Raw genomic sequence first — 7,802 nt, 5'->3', positions numbered from 1 at the left:
TCCGTGCGAAGGTTAAAATCCTGCCTTGTTCATAGTCTCCGGCGTCCCTATTGAACTTAGTGTGTTTTCTCAGCTTGATTTTCTCCTCATAGCTGATCAAGCGTTTTTTCATATTTTCACACAATTCATCCTTAGTGTTGCTGTCTTGATTTTGAGCAGTGCATTGCGGGGGCATGAGTTATAGTTAGCTAAACTAACTATAACATCCAAATTTCTCTGGTTTTGTATGAGTGAAATGTCCAACTAACTATTACGTCCATAAAACCTGTGGTTTTTTCAATGAATTACATATATATATACACATTACATATAAATAGCCAATCCCATTTCTCTGCCAAAAATAATAGGTATTGACACCGTGGAAGTATGACACTAGAAATTATTCCACTACAAAGCCCTGACGCATTTCGACGGCTGAACGGCCTTGCTCAAATATATATATATATATATATATATATATGTAAACCAAAGCTTCCTCCCATGAAGAAAAAGCGCAATACAGCTCCGAGTAAAATTGACAAAGGCTTTATTTTCAAAGGCGCGTAGTGCTCAAAGTTCCTGAAACGCTCAGGCAGACGCGTTTCAAGCCTCCAATGGCTCTCTTCAGTGCCGGTTTCACAAATTTCTGTGCTCTGTAAGGGGGTCCAACAAGATGCAGCTGTGAAATAGACCGCTCCCTCTGTGATGTCATCACTCCTCCTCCAATGGAAGGTGTGCTAGCCCCTTGAGCTCACACCTTGCTGAGCAGATGCATGCTGGTTAGTGTAGTTCACATGGAGTGTCTGTGTAGTAACAGCGTTTCTCCTAACAACAAGTGATGCCCCAACGAAGTTGGTTGTGTTCCACACGTTAGCTTCAGATGCCCAGCGGTATGGGACAAAGTCTATTGCCAGCCCCTTATCAGGCGAATCGTTTCGCCTACTCTCTCCCCTTGCCGCATGTCAAACCATGTGGCTGTCTGGGCAGCTGGGGGGGCGCCGTGTTGATGCAGTCCATGCAAGAAATCCACAACGTGCTGGTCTCTTCACGGTGCTCCAGAACGAGAGGGTGTATTGCTAGTCAGCGACCTGCTTGCTGACTTAACATCCAAACCAAAGCTTCCTCCCATGAAGAAAAAGCGCAATACAGCTCCGGGGTAAAATTGACAAAGGCTTTATTTTCAAAGGCGCGTAGTGCTCAAAGTTCCTGAAACGCTCAGGCAGACGCGTTTCAAGCCTCCAATGGCTCTCTTCAGTGCCGGTTTCACGAATTTCTGTGCTCTGTAAGGGGGTCCAACAAGATGCAGCTGTGAAATAGACCGCTCCCTCTGTGATGTCATCACTCCTCCTCCAATGGAAGGTGTGCTAGCCCCTTGAGCTCACACCTTGCTGAGCAGATGCATGCTGGTTAGTGTAGTTCACATGGAGTGTCTGTGTAGTAACAGCGTTTCTCCTAACAACAAGTGATGCCCCAACGAAGTTGGTTGTGTTCCACACGTTAGCTTCAGATGCCCAGCGGTATGGGACAAAGTCTATTGCCAGCCCCTTATCAGGCGAATCGTTTCGCCTACTCTCTCCCCTTGCCGCTTGTCAAACCATGTGGCTGTCTGGGCAGCTGGGGGGGCGCCGTGTTGATGCAGTCCATGCAAGAAATCCACAACGTGCTGGTCTCTTCACGGTGCTCCAGAACGAGAGGGTGTATTGCTAGTCAGCGACCTGCTTGCTGACTTAACATCCAAACCAAAGCTTCCTCCCATGAAGAAAAAGCGCAATACAGCTCCGGGGTAAAATTGACAAAGGCTTTATTTTCAAAGGCGCGTAGTGCTCAAAGTTCCTGAAACGCTCAGGCAGACGCGTTTCAAGCCTCCAATGGCTCTCTTCAGTGCCGGTTTCACGAACTTCTGTGCTCTGTAAGGGGGTCCAACAAGATGCAGCTGTGAAATAGACCGCTCCCTCTGTGATGTCATCACTCCTCCTCCAATGGAAGGTGTGCTAGCCCCTTGAGCTCACACCTTGCTGAGCAGATGCATGCTGGTTAGTGTAGTTCACATGGAGTGTCTGTGTAGTAACAGCGTTTCTCCTAACAACAAGTGATGCCCCAACGAAGTTGGTTGTGTTCCACACGTTAGCTTCAGATGCCCAGCGGTATGGGACAAAGTCTATTGCCAGCCCCTTATCAGGCGAATCGTTTCGCCTACTCTCTCCCCTTGCCGCTTGTCAAACCATGTGGCTGTCTGGGCAGCTGGGGGGGCGCCGTGTTGATGCAGTCCATGCAAGAAATCCACAACGTGCTGGTCTCTTCACGGTGCTCCAGAACGAGAGGGTGTATTGCTAGTCAGCGACCTGCTTGCTGACTTAACATCCAAACCAAAGCTTCCTCCCATGAAGAAAAAGCGCAATACAGCTCCGGGGTAAAATTGACAAAGGCTTTATTTTCAAAGGCGCGTAGTGCTCAAAGTTCCTGAAACGCTCAGGCAGACGCGTTTCAAGCCTCCAATGGCTCTCTTCAGTGCCGGTTTCACGAACTTCTGTGCTCTGTAAGGGGGTCCAACAAGATGCAGCTGTGAAATAGACCGCTCCCTCTGTGATGTCATCACTCCTCCTCCAATGGAAGGTGTGCTAGCCCCTTGAGCTCACACCTTGCTGAGCAGATGCATGCTGGTTAGTGTAGTTCACATGGAGTGTCTGTGTAGTAACAGCGTTTCTCCTAACAACAAGTGATGCCCCAACGAAGTTGGTTGTGTTCCACACGTTAGCTTCAGATGCCCAGCGGTATGGGACAAAGTCTATTGCCAGCCCCTTATCAGGCGAATCGTTTCGCCTACTCTCTCCCCTTGCCGCTTGTCAAACCATGTGGCTGTCTGGGCAGCTGGGGGGGCGCCGTGTTGATGCAGTCCATGCAAGAAATCCACAACGTGCTGGTCTCTTCACGGTGCTCCAGAACGAGAGGGTGTATTGCTAGTCAGCGACCTGCTTGCTGACTTAACATCCAAACCAAAGCTTCCTCCCATGAAGAAAAAGCGCAATACAGCTCCGGGGTAAAATTGACAAAGGCTTTATTTTCAAAGGCGCGTAGTGCTCAAAGTTCCTGAAACGCTCAGGCAGACGCGTTTCAAGCCTCCAATGGCTCTCTTCAGTGCCGGTTTCACGAACTTCTGTGCTCTGTAAGGGGGTCCAACAAGATGCAGCTGTGAAATAGACCGCTCCCTCTGTGATGTCATCACTCCTCCTCCAATGGAAGGTGTGCTAGCCCCTTGAGCTCACACCTTGCTGAGCAGATGCATGCTGGTTAGTGTAGTTCACATGGAGTGTCTGTGTAGTAACAGCGTTTCTCCTAACAACAAGTGATGCCCCAACGAAGTTGGTTGTGTTCCACACGTTAGCTTCAGATGCCCAGCGGTATGGGACAAAGTCTATTGCCAGCCCCTTATCAGGCGAATCGTTTCGCCTACTCTCTCCCTTTGCCGCTTGTCAAACCATGTGGCTGTCTGGGCAGCTGGGGGGGCGCCGTGTTGATGCAGTCCATGCAAGAAATCCACAACGTGCTGGTCTCTTCACGGTGCTCCAGAACGAGAGGGTGTATTGCTAGTCAGCGACCTGCTTGCTGACTTAACATCCGAACCAAAGCTTCCTATATATATGTATATATGTATATATATTTCATCTATTAGTTTTCTGTCCCCACCATGCCCAGTGAGTATTACATTTGGTGTAAATCCACAAGGACCTACTGACCTTCAGGAGACTCCTAAAGACCTGGCTGTTCGATCAGTAGCTGCTCCCCCCCAGCGCCTTGAGACCCTCACGGGTGAGTAGTGCACTCTACAAATGTCTGATTGATTGATTGAATGTTTTTAATTCACAAATAGAGATAGTAAAATCTGAAACACTTTTCTGAACTTCATGCATCAATTTAGAATAGTAATAGTCTTCAATATTACAGTTAATTAGAATAATATGTTAATTAGCGCATTCTCTTCTGCCTTAATCACATATTCTTTAATAAGTAATGGCACATAATATTTCAGCCTCCATTTTGCATGCCTTTGTTATTTTATTAACAACAGTTTTCAAATGTCCATGAAAAGTTCTGAACTGATCTGCTACTTAAAGTGCACCAGTTTGCATAATGGTCTATCCTCTTAATTTTGCTCAATCACATTGGTTATGCTGGAGGTTGAACTGATTTCCAAAACTTCATGATGAATGACTGAGATAACTCTACAAACTATTTTTCAATTGCTCACAGGGTTAAGTCACGAGCAGCCCCTAATTAAACTGTGTTTAACACTCTGCTAGCTTGCCACATAGCAGGCAATTTTGGATTATCAGCAAGGTGTAAAGTAATCAAAAAGCACTTCAAAAATCAATAAAGTGAAAACCCAAGACAAATTCCACACCAGCTTTAAAAAATAGGATAACATTAATAAATTATTTGAGACCAAAAATCCAATCAGTCGAACTAGAAATATGCAATTTCAAAGATTTAAGGTAAGTATAGCACCTAAAAGAACAAAGCACCACTTGTAGTCTTGAGTCTCAGAATTTTCTTCATACCTTTCAATTAGGGTTTAGAGCTGGTTTCTCTACTGAATCAACTCTACTTGGAGTCATTGAAATGTTAAGGCACAGGTTAGATAAGGGTGATATGATGGCCCTTATCTTGCTGGATCTCAGCGCCGTGTTTGAAATGGTGTCTCACTCTGTCTTATTGAGAGCTATGCAGTCCTTTGGCCTGGCGGGTTTAGCCTTGCAGTGGCTCAGCTCTTTTTTCACTGACTGAGCTTTTCAGGTCATTAATGCGTCAGGCACTTCCAACTCCTATCCGTCCCCTTATAGAGTTACTCAGGTTTCTGTGCTGAGCCTACTGCTATTTAATATGTATGTCCATTCTTTGCTTTGGCGGATGTTGTTGAAGAGGCTGGTCTGTCCCTCCTTTCCTATGCTGATGACCCTCAGATCATCTTTTCCCTTTTCTCTTCTAAGGGGTCGGAACCCTTTGTTCATCTATCAGGTCTGAGTGAAGTCGCTTCCTGTATGCAAAACAACCTGCTCAAATTAAATGGGGGCAAGACTGAAGTCATGATCTTAGGGAGAAAACATTATTTTTGGGGACCTCAACACTGGCCCTCCGAAATGGGTGCCTTACCCTTGCTGGTACATCATGTTCGCGATTTGGGCTTAATCATTGACGAACATCTTTTGATGAAATAACAAGTAACTAAGGAGTCCTCCACCTGTTTTATTGTTTTAAAATGGTTGAAGAAAATTTTAAGGATGATTCTCCTCTTTGCTCAGAGAACTGTAGTCAATGCCCTAGTTACCTCTAGGCTTGACTACGGCAAAGTTCTTTATCAGGGCTCTAACAAAGGAATGATCCAGAGACTTCAAGTGGTGCAGAATGCGGCTGCAAGAATGCTGTGTCATGTGCCTAAGTCTTCCTCACCCGCCGGCTTCCTTTGTAACCTTCATTGGCTGACGGTCGAGAACCAAGTTAAATTCAAGGCCTTGTGCCATATGTTTAAAATTAAAACTGGAGTATGTTTAAAATTAAAACTGGTGTGGCCCTAAAATATTTTCAAGACCTAGTTCAACGCTACCATTGAATGTATGACGTTACAATGCATACATTTACAATGCATGCCTTTACAACACAGTTTTTACATCGCAGCATCCTTTACAACGCATTCTTTTACATCGCATGCCATTGCATTGCATTTTTAGAAACCACCTTTACAACGCATTCCAATACATCACATTATACCATTACAACGCATACCATTACAACGCTTACCATTACAACACATACCATTACATCGCATTTAAGGTAAGTGTTGGATAGTGTAGGGGTAATAATTACTATTCTAACTCCAGTGAGTGCAACAATAGGGTAAGTGTTGGATAGTGTAGGGGTAAAAATGACTATTCTAACTCCAGTGAGTGCAACAGTAGGGTAAGTGTTGGATAGTGTAGGGGTAAAAATTACTATTCAAACTCCAGTGAGTGCAACAGTAGGGTAAGTGTCGGATAGTGTTAGGGTACTATGCATTGTAATGGTATACGTTGTAATGACTTGCGATGTAATGCCTGAGTTGTAGTGACATACGTTGTAATGACATGCATTGTAGTGACATGCGATGTAATGGCTGCGTTGTAATGACATGCGATGTAAAGGATGTTGTGATGTAATGACTGTGTTGTAAAGGAAGTGTGATGTAATGACTGCGTTGTAAAGGTTGTTTCCCCTACCATCAGCAGACGAGGTTCACTGTCCCGAAATTCAAACTCTCTCGCCTGCGTGGTGCGTCCTTTTCTTATTTAGGACCATCCCTGTGGAATTTTCTACCTATCTCTCTATGCCAGGAAACCCTATATGGTGTATTCCACAGAAGCTTGAAGACCTGGATTTTCTATTTCTAATATCCTTCTTTCGTTCTTTATCTTTTTCTTTCCTACCTGGACGGTGCCAGGAAACCCCCTGGGGAAGCTGTGTGCCCTACAAATTCAATTTATTAATACTAATAATAATAGTAAGCTGGTTGTGCGAGGCCAGATGAAAGCCACAAGTTCAGGCACATGTTCAGGCAGACTGCGATGGAGTGTGTAGCTAGATACGGGTTAGTTCCGCTGAAAAAGTTAGCTTCTAAATTCATATGCAAAATGTTCAGTTCACAGTACAGCTGGCTGCGAGAAGCAGGAAGAACATCATGGATCGTTATCGCTGTATCACAAAGAACAGGCCGGGAGTCACGGATGGTCATTGCTATAGTGTGAAAATCCTGTCAGGTGTTGTGAACAGTCATTGTCAGAAGAATATGTTGGTGGTTGCCATAGGCTGTCAAAATGCTGTAGCCACAAGTGCAGATCTTCCGTTGCTGGTCAGCACTGGTGGTTGCTGTATCATGAAGAGTCAGCTTCACTAGAACTTTGGGTTGGTGCACTGCAAAAGGTGGCAAGATCTCAGGCATGTTCACTCTCCCAAAGAGCCTTAAAACTTCAGGATTTCTCTTTTTCTTGAATGCGAAGCTCAACTGATCCCATAACAAGGGTCCAGAACCTGAGGGGCACATCTTGGGGTATCAGAAACATACTCACAACAGAGGCCAGCCTTGCTCAGGCAGTCCAGTTTCAGGTCCAGGTAGCAGGTCAGTTGGGTTGATGCAGGATGGTGTTCTGGAGCTTCTTATATCACTGTAGCTCAGCTGAAACTTGGAGTCACTTCAGCTCCGGAATAAGGCTGTGGGTCCAGCCTTTCTTCTTAGCAAGCAGGGCAGAAGTCAGCAGAGTAGTAGTCCTTCTGGCAGCAAATAAGCAAAGCAGTCCTTCTTCTGTAGTATCCACAGGTTCAGGGGTGTACTGAAGAGTTGAGTCTGAGGGTCCAGTAGTTACACTAGGTGTTAGCTTTGAAGTAGAAGAAGATTCTGGTGGTTTCCACCCCCGAGAAATGTCTGGAATTTCCTACACTGGCCTCAGCTTTTCTCGGGCCACAATCGACTGGTGTGAAACTCTTTGTGATTTTACTGAGGTAGAGCCTTTGTGTTAGAAATTGGGTTTCTGGTTGGCTCGTGTATGCACCTATGCCAGGCACAACTCCCCACTCTAGTCATGTCAAGGGAGCCACACACTGATAATAACCCCTGCTCACCCCCTTGGTAGCTTGGCAGAGCAGTCAGGCTTATCCCAGAGGCAATGTGTAAAGCGTTTGCACAACACTCTCACACAGCAGCAACACACTGGGCACACCACATAAAGAAACTACACACAAGGTTATATAAAAATATTGTAGTATCCATAAAAACAAATTAGAACAAAATCACATATATA

Source organism: Triturus cristatus, chromosome 3_2, assembly GCF_964204655.1.
Source record: "Triturus cristatus chromosome 3_2, aTriCri1.1, whole genome shotgun sequence".
Taxonomy (NCBI): Eukaryota; Metazoa; Chordata; class Amphibia; order Caudata; family Salamandridae; genus Triturus; species Triturus cristatus.
This window is presented reverse-complemented; position numbering follows the sequence as displayed.